The following is a 21,004-nucleotide window of genomic DNA, read 5'->3' as shown; positions in this document are numbered from 1 at the left end:
GACACCATCCTCCTCTGCACCAGAAGGCAGCAGGGTAGCTTAGGGGGTGCAGGAAAGGCCACGTGACACACACAACTCTCTCTTCCAAACCTTCTCTACCTCCTCTCAGGATCTGCCGCCTGAGGTGACCACCTCACTCTATCTCATGGTGGGGCCAGCCCTAACTCTAACCACTGCACCATATTAGTGTCCTGTATAAACTGACTCTCAGACCACCCTGTGTCACAGAGGGCAGCAGCAGTGATGTATCTAGGTAATTTTAGACTCCAGATGTAATATGGGGCAGGGGCATGTGTATTACCTCAGTTGTGAAGCCCATAACTAATGTTTTTCTTCCCCCCTCAACCATTGCATGTTTTATAACTGCTTCTATATTCTTTAATGTTAGAATGACAAATGCAGAACTGTTTGCCAATCCTAATGAAGAAACAAAAAACAAAAACTGTGTGTAGTTTTGAATTTTAAACTCACCGAACACATAGCACCATCTTGACCGGAGGAATAAAATGGAGTTTGCTCATGTAGCCCTTATGCTCTCATCACCTGCCACTCTCTGGGTGCTCATTGGGGAAGCAGGGGGCTGGACTGCAGGACCCTTTATTTATTTTTATTTATTTATTTAGAGTATTTTTATCCCGCACCTCAGCCAAAAGGCTCTCGGAGCGGCTTACAATGTATCAATAAAGAAGACAGTCTTGACTTTGACCCCAAGGTCCAACCCTAGCTGCATCACTGGGCAGCAGGCAGCCTGGTGCACCATATCATTTTTTAAATTGAATTTCCTTATTTTATTGAAAATATCTCTAAACCACTTCTGATCCAAACGATTCCTGCGCGGCTCACAATAAACACGAGTTTTATGCAATTCTGTGCCACCTTTTATCCTCTTTATTGCCAATGTGTAAATGGCCACCCTGTCACTCGCCTAGATGAACACACTAGCTGCTACTTTCAGGCTGGCTTCCTTATGTCTCCAATGAAGCCATCGGAGTCTTCCAGGGCCTAGAGGCCTGTGATGCGACTTGGCCAGACAGGGATTGAATGGTGTTTATTAAGTCCACTGCTTAGACACAACCGATGAGCCGGCAGTGCAATAACACCCCCCAACCCCTCCCACCCACAAAATGATGGATAGAGCTATTTTAAAGAATACTTGAAGTGGGTGTGTCCGTTACTGTTATCATTTGCCCTGTGAGACAATCCATGAGGTGCGGTGAGGGAGCTGGAATCACCTTGAAACTGTCCAGATCAGCCTTTCCCAGTCAGATGTCCTCCGATGAGTTGGTCTACAACTCTCATCAGCCCCAGTTGGCATGGCCAAGGAAAGTTCTAATCCAACGCATCGAGAGGGCACCAGGCTGGGGAAGTCCAGTTCAGATGGAACCCTCCTGGGAAAGAGCTCTGAGCTTTGCATGTCTATGAGAGAACACCTTTGCAATCCTACCGGCTTCCCCTTCACACAATTCAAAAAAGAAAGAAAGAAAGGAAGTGGAGCAAAGTAGGAAGCCCCTGCATATAAATATCTTGTTTAGCCAGTCTAATAAAGGTATTACTAACAGCCCTGCTTTGAGGATTTATTGGGGGATTTCAGTAAGACAGTGTTAGCAGTGGAATTACATTCATTCCTGGGTCTGACTTTGCCAGTGTAAGAGAAAATAATGTTGATCCAATCAGAGATATTTTACAGGATCAATATAATATTCTCCTGCATAATCACAACCAAGGAGATTACAGCCCGTGCTCCAGGAATGACAAAGGCTCACTTGACAGATCACAGCCTGATTCATTTCCAGTGTTTTTACTCCTCAAATAGAAGAATACTCTTTTGTTGTTTGGGCGGAGCCAGAGGGGTGGGGATCTTGTGTGTGTTTAGAGTGGACTTCAGTCTATTTTTAAACAATACTCAGACCCAAGTTAATGTTCTGCTTGCAATCACACATAAATTAAATACCTTTTGCTATATGACACTGAGAAGCTGCCTTTATATTAGGTGAGACAAGTTGTTCTTCCAACTCAGATTGCATCTTCTGACTGGCAGCAACTCCCCAGGGCCTCTGGCAGAGGTCTCTCTCATCCTCTGCTGACTGAGCATTTTGAGATGCTTGGGATTGAATGTGGGGCCTTATCGGGGCCGGCCCGCCGATGAGGCAAGCTGAATCTCTTACCTCAGTCAGCAGAGTGGGAGAAGTGGCAAATTATACACTCTTCCCACTTTGCCAGGAAGGGCTGCTGTGACCTCCAGTGGGTCCTCTAGACAGACCTGCAGGCTGCTCTCCTACGGCAGCATTTGGGGTTCTTGAAGCAGCCTCCTGCCCAGTGGCACTGCAGTAGGTGCCCTTGAGAGCCCTGCCAGTCGCATTATCCAAAGTGGCAAATGCCATAGTCAGAGAGCAGCTAACAGCACTCTCTGCAGTAGCCACTTACCCTCTGTTTCACTCTGAAAAACTTCTCAGAATGATACAGAGGACAGGAAGGTGGGCTCTCCAGAGCAGCCACCCTCCCTCTGGTTCACTCTGATGAAGTGGCCAGCACAACTCTTCATGCCCAAATGCCTGGCTCTGGGATGTTCCTTCTTCAGAGCTAGGATCTGTGGGAAGGGTGTCTCAGGAGATTGCCAGTACCACTTTCTCTGGTCAACATGGTTCTTCATAGGGCAAGTGGTGGCAATGATGGAATGGGGTGGGGGCGATGCAGCGGCATGGGCACAACTTGTGCTGGCACTGCACCTTCTGCATGCAAAGCATGTGCTCTGCCACTGACCTATGGTCCCTTGCTATGGTTCATCAGGCTCTCAGCCAGAGGTCTTTCCCATCCTTTGTTACCTGATCCTTTTAACTGGTGTTGCCAGGGATTGAACCTGCGACCTTCTGCATGCAAAGCATGTGCTCTACCACTGAGCTATGTTCACCCCTCGGTTTCACTGCTCCCATCCTGAGACTCTGTTCATGTAACAGAAGAGGACCACAAGAACCAAGCAGGAGGAAGCAATAGTTTTTCTTTCTTTTTCACGACACAAGAAACTGGGCTCCTCCAAAGGAGCTAAGTGGTGGACAGAAAAAAAGGGCACAACTATAGAATTAGCTTCCAGAATATGTAGTGATGGCCACCAACTTGGATGGCTTTAAAAGGAGATTAGACAAATTCATGGAGGATAAGGATTTCGATGGCTACTAGAGATCATGAGTTTATGTATTATCTAAAGTATTGAAATCAGCAAGCTTCTTTATACCAGTTGCTGGGGAACATGAGTGGGAGGGTGCTATTGCCCTCATATCCTGCTTGTGGGCTTCCCTCAGGCAGCTGATTGACCTTGGCGGGAAGAGAATTCTGGTCCTGTACTTAGCTCATTTTATGTTCTTATGCCACCTTCCCCAACCTGGTGCCCTCCAAATGTGTTGGAGTACAGTTCCTGGCATGGCTGGCTGGGGGATACTGGGAGTCGTAGTCCAACACATCCGGCAGGAACCAGTAGGGGAAGCCTAAAATAAAGGCCAACAGATCCAATGTTCAGCCAGCACAGCTTCCCACTTTAATTTCCATTGAAACCAAGAAAAAATATCAATCTTTTAAGTAAAAAAAATAAAATAAAAAGATCAACAATCTCTACCACAGTGATGCCATTCATGAACTAGCACTTCCATATGTGGTTGGCGTGAACATGTGGCTGCCACGAATTGCCTGATTATGGTGGCTCTTTAGCAGCATAGCGAACTGCCTTATATCAGGTCAGATCATTGGTCCATCTAGTTCAGGTGCTTGAAGGCACCTCCAGTGGCACCTGTGAATGGGTCCCCAATGTCTTGCCCATAGGCACCAGAAAATATATATTTATTTTTACATTTTAATTCCCCTCCCCACCATTTTTTAAATATGCATACATGGATTTGTATGAAATTCATACAGCTTTCTAGCAATTATACATACATTGCAACAAAAGTGGACCAATTATCCAAATTAAGTCTCCATTGGATATTTTAAACTACCTGTTCAATATTTTTGCCACCTGTTTGAATAGTGAAACCATTGCAAGGTCCTCAGTCCATTGCATTATAGGAGGTGAGCATTTATCCTTACAGTGTTGTAATATCAGACTTTTAGCTGTCAAAAGGGTATAGAGAATCCATTTACACTGCCTGTTCGTTAATTTCCATGAAGCAGATAAATGTTTTTTTTTAAAAAGTACATCTGTGAATATTAAAGACTGTTCCAGTACATTTTTTTATGTGTAATAACCTCCCTGCAAAAAGAAGCAACTACTGGACATTGCCAAAACACATGTTTAAAAGAAACATTAGATGTACTGTGCCCATTCCACACGTGGAGATCCTTCCTTGAGATGCTTCCACCCTTTAAGATGGCCTAGAAATAATTTTAGATAGATGTTTTATACATTGGATTCTCCTTCATTATCTTCATCATGTCACAAACTCCCTTGCTGGTGGATCTCAACCAGCCATCTCCAACCCGGTGCCCTCCAGTGTTTTTTGGGTTCAGATCCCATTATCCCCCAGCCACAATGGTAGTCAAACACACCTGGAGGGCACTAAGTTGGGGAAGGGTGGTTTAAACACACTTGGAGGCCATTATAGGGGAGCTGCTAAGCTAACGAATGAGTCCCAGGCCTTCTGGTAGAGCTGCTGTTTGCAGAGCTGCTACAAAGTACAGCGATTTCATTTTAATTAGCCTTAGGAATTTCTATTCCATAGATAACATTTGATCCTTATAACATTATGTTAATCATTCGGTTCCCCACCCCCCACCCCAAGGATTCTTTATAGATACTTAAATTCTTTGGCTTTTCAGTTATTAAAATAGCAGCTATCTCTTTGGCACCGGGGTGGGTGGGAAACACACAGCCTTCTGTTAAAAGATGGGTTGCTTTGGGTTGGATTTAACATAGTCCTGTTACAAATGTCTAATCAATGAAGTTATTACAGGTAGCTGGCTGGTTCCTTTGGACTCAATGAACGTTATACATCCCAGTGATCATGGGAAGGGCGGAGCTGGCTGAGGAATGGCTCAACATTATATAGCTGTATTGCACATGCTCTCTTTTTTCTTCCCTGTCTGGGGAATCTTCTTCCTTGTTGGTCCAGCTCAGCTTCTTCCCATCTCTAAATGTAATCTGAAAACCTTTTAGAGTACAATGCTGAGACCATCAGATGAATCTATGGCCTGCGCTCCCCGACTTGGCTCCTTTGAGATGTTGCAGCCTTCAGCTCCCATCAGCCTCAGTCACCATGGCAAATGATGGGAGTTGTAGTCCAACCACATCTGGAGGGACTTGGGCTGGGGAGGGCTCATCTCACCCAATGTTCTCCAGTCAGTGGTCTTCAACTGGTCCACACCCAAGATCCACCTCGGATTCCCAACCTGCAACATGGGACCCACTTTTACAATTTTCTCCATGCCCAAAGTGGCAGCAACAGCTTTGCTGCGACCCATCTGGGCTGATCTCATGACCCACTAGTTGAAGACCACAGCTCAAGATGGACTCCAAAGCTGAGGGGGAGACCTCCACTGACCTGCTTTCCCAAGATACTACCTTGGCTTCCTTGCAAGAGGAAAAAAAGGCAGGACATAAATGTAGTAATAAAATAAATAAATACAGCCTTCAAAGAGAGCACTGTCCTCTGTAAAGTAGGACACATGGTCACCTTAACCAGCAGCAGAGCTCATATTTTGCACACACAAGGTCCGAGGTTCAATCTCTGAGATGGATCAGGTAGCCGGTGTTGGGAAAGGACCTCCATCTGATTCCCTGGACAAAGACTTTGACCCAGCGTAGAGCTGTTCCCCTGTTTCTAATGTTGCTTTTGTCACAAAGGGAAGCTGTGTCCACATGTGGCACTCCATTGGCAAGAGGAGACGAGGCGGCCATTGTCTGGATGTGGCATGTCATCAACAGCCCGCAGTTTGGCTGGAGGCAGACAATGGTTCCTTCGGAGCGCTGGAGGTGGTTTCAAAGAGCAATTTCAGCTAACAGTGTGTATGCTCAGTCCATTTTCAGAGCCGGTAAACAGGTCGACGGGCTTTTGTGTTCCTTGACCAGAGGTGATGGCAGGAGAAAAGAAATGTGTCTGCGCCCCGGGGAGCGATGCCTCTCTCTGACCGCTTTTCAGCTTTCTTAAAAGCTGCTGTCTTGTCTCCCGGCCATAGGAGATGAAATGAAGAGAAGGCCTCAGAACAAAGAAACTAAATATGTTGCTCCCTCCCCCACACTCTGCCATTTTAACTAGATACGATTAGAGATCAGATATTAAAAAATAAAATAGGGAATGGAGCGCTAAGAATTAATCTCTCAGAGTAATCATTTAGTGTAACAGCATAGCCCTGGCTCCAGCAAAAAACTCCCAAGGTATTTATAACCCTGTAATTCATGGCTGCCTGTCAGTGATTCTGTTGGTGAGCCTGTAGAAAATCCACATTAAAAGAACACGAGGGGTTTTGCCTTAAGCCCCCCAAAGCAAAGAAAAGTGGTGCAAATCCATGCTGATACTCCTGACCTTTGTTGCAAAAGTTCATGATGGGCTATTACTGTGGATTTTCCCTCTTAACCTCTGGTTCCCTGGCTCCTTTTGTGTTTTATTCAGATAGACTGAAACAGTCAGACTATCTGAATGAATAGGTTTGGGCCCTATTCAAAGTGCTGGTATTAACTTGCAAAGCCCTAAATGGCTTGGGGCCAGGTTATCTGAAGGATTGCCACCTCCCATCTTCAGGGGTTCTTCTCCATGAGCCCCTGCCAAAACAAGTGAGGCAGGTGGCTACCAGGAGGAGGGCCTTCTCTGCTGTGGCACCCAAGCTTTGGAATGTGCTCCCTAGAGAGGTTTGCCTGGCACCTACGTAATACTCTTTTCGATACCAGGTGAAGACCTTTTCATTTTCTCAATATTTTAACTTTTTACCATCTTAGTCTTTTTAACTTTGCTGTTTTTAAACTGTATTTAAGTCAATATTTTAAATCTCTGTATTGCTACTTGATTTTTATTCTGGTTGTACTTTTATATTGTGTTTTTATATTGTGGGTTAAGTTTAAATTATACCTTGTGGTTTTGATTTTTGTGAACCGCCCAGAGAGCTTCGGATATTGGGCGGTATAGAAATGCAATCAATCAATCAATCAATCAATCATTGTTAGGGCTTGACATGGCAAAGAGAGACAGTCTGGGACTGGTTGATAAGGTTCTGGAGCATAGATGGAGGTAAGACGAGCCTGTTGAGCAGATTCTCCCAAGGACAAGTTGCTCAGACTGAGGAACTGAGTCAGATGTTAGGGCTTTATAAGAACAGGTGGGTCTCGATTGGCTTGTGGGGTCAGCTGACATTATTCAAGCTGGTAAGGAATCCTAGGCTGAGTTCAGATGACACGCTAATCAATGGTTATTTCCCATTCTGTTCCTATTACCCCTCCCCCCCACGGTTGATTAGTGTGTCGTCCGAACTCAGCCCTAGAGTGACTCTGACCAAAATTGTTATTCCTGGCTTGCTGAGAAACCAGACTTCCCATGCTGCAGGAAGCATGATGCTACAGGAGGAGTAGGCAACTTTTTGGCCTCCAGATGTTTTGACCTAAAACTCCCAGGTTCCCTCACCATTAATTATGGTGGCCAGGGCTAATGGGAGCTGTAGGATGAAACATCTGGAGGACTACAAGTTGCCCACCCTTGGATTTCTTCAGCAGTGGGTTGGATTTGATGACCTTTGTATTCCCTTTCAGTTCTGATTCTCTAAAAATAGGCATACAAAAATAAAAACAAAGGTAGAAATTTGTTTTGATGTTTTTTACTGGAGTTTCCAATGGTGAGCTGTTACGGGAAATTCTAACAAGTCAATGCCAAATGGGGTGCTGACATGCACTACTGTTCTCCAAAACAATAGGGAGCGCGGTGCCAGGAACATGTTAAAGTATGCCTACAGCTGTTTGCTGTACCTCTGCATGATACCTGGGCCACTGGCCTTGATTCTTTCCAATCAACCTCCTGCCCCTTCACCACTTCTGTGCCCTCATTGGTTGTCCCCACTCCACCCCAAAGGCAGCACCGAATTATTTCAGAACACTGTGACTCAAAATGTGAGGTTAAAGAAAAGGTTTGTTTTGAAATGATGCAGCGTGGGCCCTGAAGGGTCATCTGGCTGGCTACTGCTGGCTATTCTGTTTGCCAGCAGGGCCGGCCCGGCTAGGAGGAGGAGAGAGGAGTCTGGCCCTGGTGGCAGCTGTGGCAAGGGCAGGGATGGGCCCTTCTGTGTTTCTGGCCCCTCGGCACCTGCCCATTCGTGCTGATTTTCATGCCTGACCTTCGTGCCGTGGCTGACACTGACCAGCAGCCACTATCCAGGTTTTCATTCTCAATTCTTTTCCAGTTTTACCAGGAGATGCCAGGGACCAAACCTGGGATTGTCTGCATGCAAAGGATGTGCTCTGCCGTGGACCCACAGCTCCTTACATTCCGAAAGAGGAGGTTACCTGATGCTACTCTGGGCTTTGCTGCTTCCAGTTAGGTGGCTCATCCAGATCAGTGATTCAGGCATATAAGAAGGGAGTGGCATCCCAGGAACAGGAGTCATTCCTTTCTCTGCCTCTTCTTGGTATAATAGTGAAGGATACTAAAGAATGTTCAAACTATCGGACAGTGGCACTTATTTCACATGCCAGCAAGGTAATGCTCAAGATCCTGCAAGGTAGACTCCAGCAATTCATGGAGCGAGAATTGCCAGATGTACAAGCTGGGTTTAGAAAAGGCAGAGGAACTAGAGACCAAATTGCCAATATCCGCTGGATAATGGAGAAAGCCAGGGAGTTCCAGAAAAACATCTATTTCTGTTTTATTGACTATTCTAAAGCCTTTGACTGTGTGGATCATAACAAACTGTGGCAAGTTCTTGGTAGTATGGGGATACCAAGTCATCTTGTCTGCCTCCTGAGGAATCTGTATAACGAACAAGTAGCAACGGTAAGAACAGACCACGGAACAACGGACAGGTTTAAGATTGGGAAAGGAGTATGGCAGGGTTGTATACTCTCACCTTACCTATTCAACTTGTATGCAGAACACATCATGCGACGTGCTGGGCTTGACGAATCCAAGGCTGGAGTTAAAATTGCAGGAAGAAACATTAACAACCTCAGATATGCAGATGACACCACATTGATGGCTGAAAGCGAGGAGGAGCTGAGGAGCCTTATGACAAAGGTGAAAGAAGAAAGTGCAAAAGCCGGGTTGCAGTTAAACCTCAAAAAAACCAAGATTATGGCAACTAGCTTGATTGATAACTGGCAAATAGAGGGAGAAAACGTGGAGGCAGTGACAGACTTTGTATTTCTGGGCACAAAGATTACTGCAGACGCTGACTGCAGCCAGGAAATCAGAAGACGTTTACTTCTTGGGAGGAGAGCAATGACAAATCTTGATAAAATAGTTAAGAGCAGAGACACCACACTGACAACAAAGGTCCGCATAGTTAAAGCAGTGGTATTCCCCGTAGTAACCTATGGCTGCGAGAGCTGGACCATAAGGAAAGCTGAGCGAAGAAAGATAGATGCTTTTGAACTGTGGTGTTGGAGGAAAATCCTGAGAGTGCCTTGGACTGCAAGAAGATCAAACCAGTCCATACTCCAGGAAATAAAGCCAGACTGCTCACTTGAGGGAATGGTATTAAAGGCAAAACTGAAGTACTTTGGCCACATAATGAGAAGACAGGATACCCTGGAGAAGAGGCTGATGCTAGGGAAAGTGGAAGGCAAAAGGAAGAGGGGCCGACCAAGGGCAAGATGGATGGATGATATTCTGGAGGTGACAGACTTGACCTTGGGGGAGCTGGGGGTGGCGACAGCCGACAGAAAGCTCTGGCGTGGGCTGGTCCATGAAGTCACGAAGAGTCGGAAACGACTGAACGAATAAACAACAACCTTTGGTTTTAATGCAGAAAGAAGAAAAAAGTGCTTCAGTGATCAGAAGCTGGGAAGTGCTGGATTATGCCATGAAGAAGGGTCTCCTTCTTATCAAGTTTCATAGCATCCAGAATGGAAGACTCTTAAAAAATTCTTACAGATAAGGATAGTTTTTTTAAATAATAAATCTTCTTCTGCATCATCAATTATCTTTTATGCAAACACTCTCAGGGTTGAATATAGACAATTAAAACTAGTCACTTGAAGTGCACAGTGAATCAAATAAACTGCTGACTGCTTAGATCTGTAGTGCACTCTCAGGAGAGACAAAGCACTGAGGAAAACAACTGGAGCAGCTGAGTTGGAGAGCAGGAAACAGTCACCACACAGAGGATGCTTTAAAAGTGCTCCCTGTGGTGGAATAACTTTATGCACAGCAAAGTGCTGGTGTGCAGCCGTTTCACTATGAGGGTTTGGTGATTTTTCCTCCCCACCCATAACAAAGCCTCCCAAACCAACGTTTACAGAGGCAGAGAGAAAAATGGTCCGACCTGCATCGTGAACGTGATGCAGGGAGGCTGCTCTTGCTGCCGGGAAGGACTTTGAAGTGGTCTCTTGCACAGTGGCTGTTGCATGTGCTTGGGCCCTAACTGCAGATTCAAAAGGGTGCAAACACATCCAAGAGGAATGCCAGCGTGGTTAAATAAGATTAAGGAAGTCATAAAAGGCAAGAAGCTTTTTTTAAAAGAAAGAAGGAAGGACGGAAGAAAGAAAGAAAGAGGGAGAGAGACTGAGGCCATAGCTAACATAAGTTTTATCTCTGGATCGTCCTGGAGTCAAACCTGTTCATCTAGGTGACACACAGGGGATCCAGTGCTCAGGCAGGGGCGAACCCTGGATGATCCCAGGATAAACCTTAGGTCTAGCTGTGGCCTGAGACCATTTCTACACCAGCCTGGTGTAGAGGGGGCAGGAGGATCTTGCGATATCATGATCACAAGATCCTCCCTTTAGTCCACATGTGGGCACAACAGCCCGGGACGAAGGAGGGTATCACGCCTGCCATTAAATTTTTTTTTTTTAAAGGAGCTGAGCTCACGTGCGCTGCAACGAAAACTGAATTGTGTTGTTGTTGTTTTTAAAAAGCCCTGACCCCACTCCCCCTACCCCCGATTCCTTCCCTCTACTGCTCCCCACTACTCGTGGTGAGGAGGGAAGAAGCTGGGATGGGCGCCCACACCTCCTGCTGAGACCATGGGAAGAATAAGATTTCCCCAAGGATAATTTATCCCTGGGAAAACCCGCGCTCATCCCCCCCCCCCCCGTTCCCGGGAGTCCCTGTGCATCAAAAGCATGACTCGTTGTATGCTTTTCTCATTGTAATGAAAGCCAGAAAGTCACAGGAAGTGGTTTGGAAGATGTAGAAATGTGAAGGCCTGGAAAAAAACCCAGGGAAAAAATGGGGTGGGGGGACGGGACCAGAAAAAATAGAAAAACACACAAACATTTCCCGTTGTTTTTTCAAGGATTATATGAAAAGCTGCAAGGGGGAAACCATTTTTTTCTGAATGTTTCTGATCCCCTCTGGTTCTTCCCTACCCCAAGGCTTCACATCTCTAAGACCAGAAGACAGAGCCTGAATAGGCCATGAGAGGACCTGAAATGGACACTTATTTACCAATATTTGAAATTCCACCCGTTTTCCAATTCTTCCACTCAGATTTTGAATTTACATGTTGAATTTAAAATTTTATCTCAGTATTTGAAATTCAAGTGCTATAGGCATGTTGGTATTCATTGATAGTTTTGGCAGGCATCAAATATGAAATCTTGAACGCTGCCATTTAAATACCATTGCACACCAGCTACTGTGGAATACTAAATCCTGTTGCATTTTGGCTCCTAAATGTTGTCAGATTCTATATACCATGCATGTCATTATCAAATGCTATCAAATACCATTGCTGTGATAGATGCCAGTGCCTGACAGCTATTAAATACAGACAAATACAAACAGCTTTATATACCAACTATCCAATAGTGAAAACAAAGATAATTGCATCTCACATGTGGAAAAATATTCAACATCAAAACCGGTAGACAGGAATTGGAAGATAATTTTTGACAGTAACTTCATTTCAGCTTTACAAACACTATTCTCATACACAGAAACAGGACTGGTTGCATTCTGCAGAGCCCTGCTGGATCAGACCAAGTGTCCATCTAGTCCAGCATTCTGTTCACACAGCGGCCAACCAGCTGCCCACGGGAAACCCACAAGCAGGACATGCCCACAACAGCACCCTCCTGCCCATGTCCCCCAGGAACTGATGTATATAGGATTACTGCCTCGGATATTGGAGGTAGCACATAGCCATCAGGATTTGTACTCACTGATAGTCTCCTTCTCCAGGAATTTATCTAACCCCTTTTTAAAGCCATCCAAATTGGTGGCCATCACTGCATTGTGTGGCAGCAAATTCCACAGTTTAATTATGTACGTTGTGAAGAAGTCCTTTTATCTGTCCTGAATCTACCACCAATCAGCTTCATGGGATGACCCTGGGTTCTAATATTATGAGAGAAATCTGAATGGGCTAATTCTGTTTCTTTTTATCTGAAGGTCTCCTGCAGTGGTGTAGGGGTAAATTTTGAAGTGCGATCACTCATCACGACCGTCCAAAAATTTAGATAGCCATGTTGATCCAAATTAACAAACCAGTTCTAGCAGCTTTGATCTCCAGCAGGTTTTTTTTTTAAGCTCATGGACCTTAATTGCCAATTCGAGACCAAACCAACTGCAAAATACTTTGTATTAACAATAGTAATAGCTCACTAATTGTCAGGAAAATCCATTTCCCCCCAGCAACTGTGAAAATTGCATCTAAACTCAGAGGGAATAGGGAATTCTAAGGAGGGTGGCAGATGATATCAGCATCCCTGCTAATCAAACAGTGCCAATGCTGTGTCCTGGTGAGCCCTGGCTCTGCTACCCCACTGCTCTCCTGCCCCAAGTCCAATATAAGCAAATCTAAATGGAGATGTTGAATATACTCCATCACAGCACACGTTGTAACCTTTTGCGTTTCCAACTTTCCAAACTGGTGTGAAGTTTCAGGGACAGTTTTTCGACAGGATCAGTTCCTTTGCAAGGAGGGAATTTTTGAGCTTTACAGTGTTTTTGTGTCTTCTACTTGTTCACAGACATACAAGTTGGGTATGAGCATAAGCAAGCACAAAAAAGGACATTTTTAAAGGAGCAACAGCAGTCCCCCCCCCAAGCAACAGAATACCCTTTTAACCCTGAGACTGCGGGAAGTGAGGGCAGCTGTCCCGGCTTAGTCCTGCCTCCTCGTGAGTAAACACGAGAAGACGGGAAACAGCATGGGGCATGGAGCTCTTTGGGTGCTCTGTGCCCATCAGGGGTGGTGGTGGGGAAGCGGGATTGGGTGTTTTTATTTTTTTTTTAAAAAAAGTACTTTCGTGTTGGAGCGCATGTGCGCTCATCTTTGGTAAAAAAGGTGGCTGCAACATCCCTCGTTCCTCCCAGGATGTTGTCCATGTGTCTGTCCAAAGGCGAGGATCTTGTGAGCAGAATATTGTGAGATCCTCCCCAATCCCTCCCTTGGTCTAGACATGCCCTATAACGCTCCAGCCTGCTGTGAATCCACCTACTGTAGTAGTAGCAGCACTATCCAGCCTGCTTAGCTAGCTTGCTGATCAGAATACCATGGGGCACTTTGTTAAATGCTCTGCTGAAATCAAGATATATTATGTCCACAGCATTTCCACAATTTACTGAGGAAGTTACCCAATTGAAAAATGAAATAAGATTAGTCTGGCAGGACTTGTTCTTGACAAATCCATGCTGACTTCCACTGATCACTGCATTAGTTTTAAGGTGCCTACAGATTGAGTGCTTTATCATCTGCTCTAAAATCTTCCCAGGCATTGATGTCAGACTGGCTGGTCTATAATTCCCCATATCTTCCTTTTTGCCCTTTTTGAAAATAGAGCCTTCCTCTGGTCCTCGGGAACTTCGCCTGTCCTCCAGGATTTCTCAAAGATAATACTGAGAAATTCTGAGAGTCCATCTGCTAGCTCCTTCACCGTAGGATGCCATTCATCTGGACCCAGGGAACTCATTTAAGATGCTTAGATATTTATTTATTTATTTATTTCATTTTTATACCGCCCAATAGCCGAAGCTCTCTGGGTGGTTCACAAAAATTAAAACCATAATAAAACAACCAACAAGTTAAAAGCACAAATACAAAATACAGTATAAAAAGCACAACCAGGATAAAACCACGCAGCAAAATTGATATAAGATTAAAATACAGAGTTAGAACAGTAAAATTTAAATTTAAGTTAAAATTAAGTGTTAAAATACTGAGAGAAAGGTCTTCAGCAAAGGAGTACAGTGTAGGCGCCAGGCGGACCTCTCTGGGGAGCTCATTCCACAACCAGGGTGCCACAGTGTTGAAAGCCCTCCTCCTAGTAGCCGCCTGCCTCACTTCCTTTGGATCCCTTGATCATCTCTCTATCAACCTCAAGCTGCACTCCTACACCTTCAGCCTGTTTGTCACATATGCCAGATGGGACACAGATTCTCTTTTGGGAGAATACTGGACCAAAATAGGGGTTGACCAGTTCAGCCTTTCCTTTGTCAGCTTCTAGCATTTTGCCATCTTTGCCGAGCACCTGGTCTACCAACACCTTTGTCTCCCTTTTACATTGAACATATCTTAAGAAGCCCCCTTGGTTGTTCTTTGCATCCTCGCCAACCTCAGCTCCCTCTGAGCTTTAGCCTTCCTGGCATCATCTCTGTAACCAACTTAAGGGACAATCCTATTCATGTGTAGACAGAAAAAATCCTGCAACTTCCTGCATGCCCCAGCCAGCACAGGCGTGTCAAAGCAAACTCTACTTGATTGCAAAAGTCACACACTATCACGGATACAAGAACTGGATACTTTTTTTTCCTATACAAGAAGCAGCCCTGGTTAAAATAGCAAAAATGCCTTTGGCTCAGCCTTGCACGTTCTCTGCACGTATCCAGGGAGGTGATTAGCTCTCCAACCTGCTATTACATCTCGAACACTCTAAGAACACATTAATCCATCGGTGAAATTTCCCATTAGTGTGATCTCCTGCTATTAGAGATGTTGGAGAAATCTGCAATGAAACCAAATGAGTTTGAATTTTTATGAATTCGGCCTGCAAATTCTGCCATGTATCGCCTTCCTTCCTGTCAAGCCGAGTCTGCAGAATTGCATGCCATTTTCCTAGTCTTTGGGGGAATGTTGCGCCTGGTCAAAAATGCACATTTTCCCCACAGGGCAAAGTGTGAAATTGTGCACTTTGGGGGAATTTGCTCTTTTTGAGGGAATTTGAGCTTGCATGAAATTAGCAGGTGCGCAAATTCAGAAACTGGGAAAAAATCTGATTCCATTGATGGATGGATGAGGGAACAAAATGCACCTGACACAGATGGAACAGATTTTACAGAATCCATCCCTACCTGCTATTGCTTGTCCAACAGTACCTGCCTGCCATAAAGCTGTAAAAGATGAAGAGACTGCCAGAAAAAAAAAGAGGTGGCAACCCTAATGAAGCACTTATGTGGTTGAATGCAGAGGGATTCAACCCTGACTTTTAAGTGCAATGCATTCTACAACCCTGGACCTTGGCCTGGATGGAGACATCTGCCAGTTTTGGGCTCTCCCGCAATTTGAATTGTTTCAATCTCAAGTCATCCCCACCCCCCTCAGTCCTGAATATGAAGAAACCTGCAAATTGTGGTGAGTCCTTATCAAAACCAAACTGAAATGAAATGTCTGCCCATCAGCACGGACCAAATTCAATAAACATAGCTACTCCCAGCATGATATACCTGCCTGCCATGCAGCCTTTAAAGGGCAAAGCATGTTTAAAAGGCAAAATATGTTTGAGGATGAGGAGCCTTTCAGAAAAAAGGTGACATCCTTAATCCACCACCACAAACATGGTTCAATACTCAGGAATTCGTACCAAGACATTTAAGGGCTAAGTACTCCAAAGCTGTGGGCTTGGATGGAAGAATAAGAGTTTCTCAAAAGCACGACTAACGATTTCCTAAGTTCTGGAAGTTCTTCTTCTGTGCTGTTCTGTGATCTGCTCATTGCATGCTCCATTGTCATATGCACAGTTTTTAAAATGTTTTTTCAGGCTAAGAATTATTCATTGCAAAAGAAATTATGAATCATTTTGAATACTGAATAAATTTGGTACTTCTTGCAATCTGTTAGGAGACAATAAATGAACAGGAAAAAGGGCAAGATATGTTGAATAGGTTCTGCTCTTCATTCTTCACTCAGCTCGCTGACGTGAGAGGTTCAGATTGATGAATCAAATATGACAAGACTATATCTGGTTTTCATATCCTTCAGTCATTCTGTATTTTTGAACGGATGCCTGTTTTTTTGCTTTTTAATAATGGTTTAGATGTGGAAAACGTACATGTGTTCCAACTCTAAGCAACTTGAGGGTGGGTTGTGTGACCCTTGCTGTTTAGCACTAAAACAGCTGATGAGCCCTGTGACTTTCCTACCCAGTTTCCACCCTTCATAGAATCATAGAATAGTAGAGTTGGAAGGGGCCTAGAAGGCCACCGAGTCCAACCCCCTGCTCAATGCAGGAATCCACCTTAATGCATACCCGACAGATGGCTGCCCAACTACCTCTTGAATGCCTCTAGTGTGGGAGAGCCCACCACCTCCCTAGGTCATTGGTTCCTATGTCAGAAACTGAGGGCATGGCTAGGCCAGGGGGGTGGAGGGGGATGATCTCACAATATGATGATCATGAGATCCTCCCCCTCAGTCTACACATGGCACGCAATGTCCCGGGAGGAAGAGGATGTTGCGGACACCATTTTTTGGTTTTTTTAATTGAACAAAAGTGCAGGAGCGCTTCTGTGCAAAAGTGAGGTTTTTTTTAAAAAAATCCTCCTGCTCCCCCACCCCTGTGAGGAGCTCCGTGGCCAATGCCTGGTTCCCGGCTCCTTGCAGTTACTTGAGAGGAGCTGGGACAAATACGGGATGCCCAGCCACACCTCCTGCGGTCTTGAGGTCATCCTGAGACCATGGGAAAATGTGATTAAAGGGTAGGGCGATATCCCGGGGCAAAGGAGGGATCATCCCTCCCTGCTCCCGGGATCTCCTGTGTGTCATGTAGACGCACAGAGATGATCCTGGGGCAATCTCTGGGATATCCCCAGGTCTAGACATGCCCTGAGAAGCAAACACCTCAGGAACACTTGCTTTCACTTGGATCAGTAGTCCCATTGAAACCCAAGGTTCAGCCCTTCTTCTCCTCTCTTGCTGGGTTCCAGGGACATCCAATATGCCTTATTGGTTCCCTCAACCCACTACAGGAGAAGCAACAAGGAAATAGATTTAATAATGGCAGCGTAATAAGTCAGTCTACGCATATGGATGTCGCAGGCCTCCGACTGGGAGCAGGGAAGTTTGATGGACTTCCCGGCGCCTGCCCATCCAGATCCCAGCTTGCTGGGCCATGGCGCGTTCACAGCTCTGCTCTTCAGGTGGCCTGAGGGGTGCCCGGCAGCCATCCACTCTCACCCAGAGCCTCCATCATTGCACACAGTGGGGGTTTGGAAAATTGCTTATTTCCTACCTTGCATAAATCTTGGCCGTAAAGGCCCCATTTATGCAAGATTAAAAGCATGAACAGAGAAAAATCATTTCCAGATTAGCATCCCACCTGACAGTTGTCAGATCTAGATGACTGCGGAAGTACATTATAATGTCATGTCGGGATGTGCTGGACTCTTTCATAATCGTACAATGCTTGCCACAGGAATCGCTGTTCCCTCCCCCCCCCCCCCAGCAGTTTCTTACACCTGGGCTGTAATGTATGCAACGTTCACAACTTGAAGTGGCATGAGATGCGGACACTTCAGGCGACCACCTCCATCCATCCATCAAACAAACATGTGAGGGCCTTTTTGGGGCTACGCAGAAAGCTCTGTTGAGGCCCTGCTCTGGATGCTCCCATCTTCAGACTAAGGTGGCCCCTTATGAATTGCCCCCAAGGGGAAACATGTCACCAAAAAAGGACTAAAGAATCCACAAATTTGCATAAAATTGGCATGCAGTAATTTATAGGTATAGATGCAAATTTAGAAATTATTATTATCATTTAAATAGAAATACAGCACATCTCACAATAGTGTGGAAGACTGTAACAAGGTGACCTGTCTGTGTCTGCTCTATTGGCTGTCCGTGTGCTGTTGATGGGCCCAACTATTCCATCTGATGGTTCTTTATCATCAAACTGGAATTTGACAGGATAGCCCTTTAAGCAGAGGACACTTTCAAAAATAGATGACAGTCTTCTGGCAGCCCTTCATATAGAGAACTGTTCTCTAAAAATAAGAGGACAGGTGGCCACGCTTAGTGACGTGGGCTGCTACTGAAGGTAGGACCTTTTCTGTGGTAGCTCCCAGAATGTTCTACCGAGGCTAGATCTACAATGAGCAGGATGCAACACTTTGAAAATGGTTTGAAAAATGTATATGTAGTATGTCCTGGCCCCCAACAGTTGTCACTACTGTTATAAACCATTTTAAAGCAGTAGTGTAGATCCAGCTTGAGTGTTACTGATCATGGCCTAAATTGTATGCATTTAGGTGCTGGTTTTGTTACCCCTGCAGCTTTGGGTGAGATTTGATTGGTATTCACTCGCATCAGCTTTGGTAGCTGCAATTGCTTTCCTTCTCCCTTTCTTTTTTTATTAGGAAGTGTTTTAAAACTATTTATTGTGAGTCCTCTTGGAAGCCTGTGTCTGGTTGAAAGGCAATATATAATTTTTTTTATTTTAAAAGATGAATTTATGACACTATTTCAGCCAAGGACTCTTGAGGTGGCTAGCAGACTGTAAAACAATAAATGCAGTACAATCATACAAATTGAAAGGCGGATTTAAAAGCGGATAAAAGCAGGAAATAAGAAAACAGACTTGGGCATCACCAGCAATATAGCTGGGTTTGAAAAGACTACTGATGCAGATATGGTGGGTACCAGGTGTTTTTATGTTAGGAGTGCAATTCTGTGGTCCGTAGACAGCATTCCAGGAGCCATAGAACTGTCTAGAAAAGACCCCCTGAGGCTGTAGATCAGGGGTGCACAAACTCACTTCTGTGGGACAAATCCAAATGGCTATGCCCCCTTCCTTTGGCCCCCCACTCCCCGCTAATTTTTGGCAGTTTCCCCACGTTTACAAGTTCTTTCTCTATTCTAAAAAGTTGATGTTGCTGGACTGCAACAGGGCTTTTTCTGTAGCAGCCCCTTGGGAGGGAATCCCACAGTGGAGGGGCTGCTACAGAAAAAGCCCTGTTGCACTGCAGTCCAGCAACATCAATTCTCTTCATCCCTATTGAATTTTAGACAGGCAGTAAAAAACTGTGTTTTAGGGCCAGGCTTTAAAAATTACATTTGGTGTGATTTAAAGAACGTACTGTTTTTACCTTTTATGTTGTTGTGATCTTATTTTATTGGATATCACTTTGAGGGCTCTGGTGACAGAAAAGTGATACATACATACTTCTAACAAACAAACTCCCAGGAACTCTAGCTAGCATAGACAATGGTGAGGAATGATGGGCCTTGCAGTCCAACAACAACTGGCAGGCCACAAATGGCTCACCCTTGAACTAGAGGGTAGATTCCTCTGAAGGCAGTTAAAGCTTAGTTTTATGCACATCTTCGGAGGTGTGAGCACAAAATGAAATGTTCTTCCAGGTAGAATTCCAGGGAACGAAAATGTGCTTAAAGTTGTTTTGGGATATGTGGCCTCTGTGTGTACTGACTATTTGTGCATTTTAAAAACTTCATATACCATATTTTTATGGTTTCAATCTTTGTAAACTGCCCAGAGAGCTTTAGCTGTGGGGCAGTTTAGAATGGTTATTAATGCTAACACTAATAATCCCTGCCGGACTCAAATACAGAAATCTTTTAGAAGAGACATAGAGATTTTAGGACATCCTCTTATTCATTTCATGCACAGCTATGATTGTGCATTGCAAGCACAGCCAAAGCACAATACTGATGATGGATGATGATGATATTGATGATATGCTCTGAGTGATGGACCCAGAGAGACTCAAAGATATTAGGAGGATCCCTTTGGGTTCCTTCAGAGTTGAGTGACTGCACTGAAAGCATAGCCAAAGTAGTAGTAGTGGTGGTGGTGGTGGTGGTGGTGGTGATGATGATGATGATGATAATAATAATAATGATAATAAGCCCTGCCTGACTCAAATAAAGAAAACTTCTAGAAGAGACTTAGAGATGCTAGAGCACCCCTTAATCAAAGATGCTAGGAGCTAGGAGGAGGATCCCTTTAAGAATGTAAGAAGAGCCATACTGGAACAGACCAAGGGTCCATCTAGTCCAGTCCCCTGTTCCCACAGTGGCCAACCAGCTGTCGACAAGAGACCCACAAGCAGGACGCGAAACCTTTGGGTTCCTTCAGAGTTGAGTTAATAATTATAAGCTCTGAGATGTTTGGGAAACACCACTGCAGAGGGAGGTTGTTGCTCTGATCAGGCCAAGCCCAACCAAAGTTGCCTCCTCAAGTAAGCCCCCACCCTGCTTCTGCTCCCTGTGCCTTCCCCTCCCTGCTGTTGTGTGGCGGAAGCACCCAGCTCCTCGCCTCCCTCCTCCCCTTCTCATGCTGTGGCAGGGATTCCCAGCTCTCAAGGAGGGGTCGGGTTGGCTCCTCCCTTCATCAGTCAGGTGGGAGACCCTGCCAAGCTAATGCGAGAGGTCTTGTGATATTTTGACCAAGTCTCCCAGCTAGGAGCCCCACGGCTGGGGCAGAAGGTGGGAGCTGCCACCTGGGGGAGGGGGGGAGGAGGAGCTGCTGTGGCCACCAGCTGTTAGCCAGACGGCCAAGCAAGCAGGCAGCTAGGGAGGGAGGGAGGTGGTGGCAGCAGCAGCAGGCAGGAGAGAGTGGCCAGCCAAGTAGGTGGGGAAGGTAGAACAATTCACCACTCTTCCCAGCCCATGCTGCCTGCTGTGCCTGCTTACTGCTGCTTCATTG

The 21,004-nt window shown here is 45.2% G+C and overlaps 1 protein-coding gene across 1 annotated transcript in view; it reads left to right on the top strand.

Moving 5' to 3' along the window:
• Positions 1-21,004, top strand: part of TMEM178B (transmembrane protein 178B) — a 301,611-nt gene that overhangs the window by 20,156 nt on the left and 260,451 nt on the right. The gene's annotated exons all lie outside the window — the stretch shown is intronic.

The sequence above is a fragment of the Elgaria multicarinata genome, chromosome 9 (assembly GCF_023053635.1).
Source record: "Elgaria multicarinata webbii isolate HBS135686 ecotype San Diego chromosome 9, rElgMul1.1.pri, whole genome shotgun sequence".
In the NCBI taxonomy this organism is placed as follows: Eukaryota; Metazoa; Chordata; class Lepidosauria; order Squamata; family Anguidae; genus Elgaria; species Elgaria multicarinata.
The sequence above is the reverse complement of the archived record's forward strand: the minus strand, read 5'-3'. Positions and strand labels throughout refer to the sequence as shown.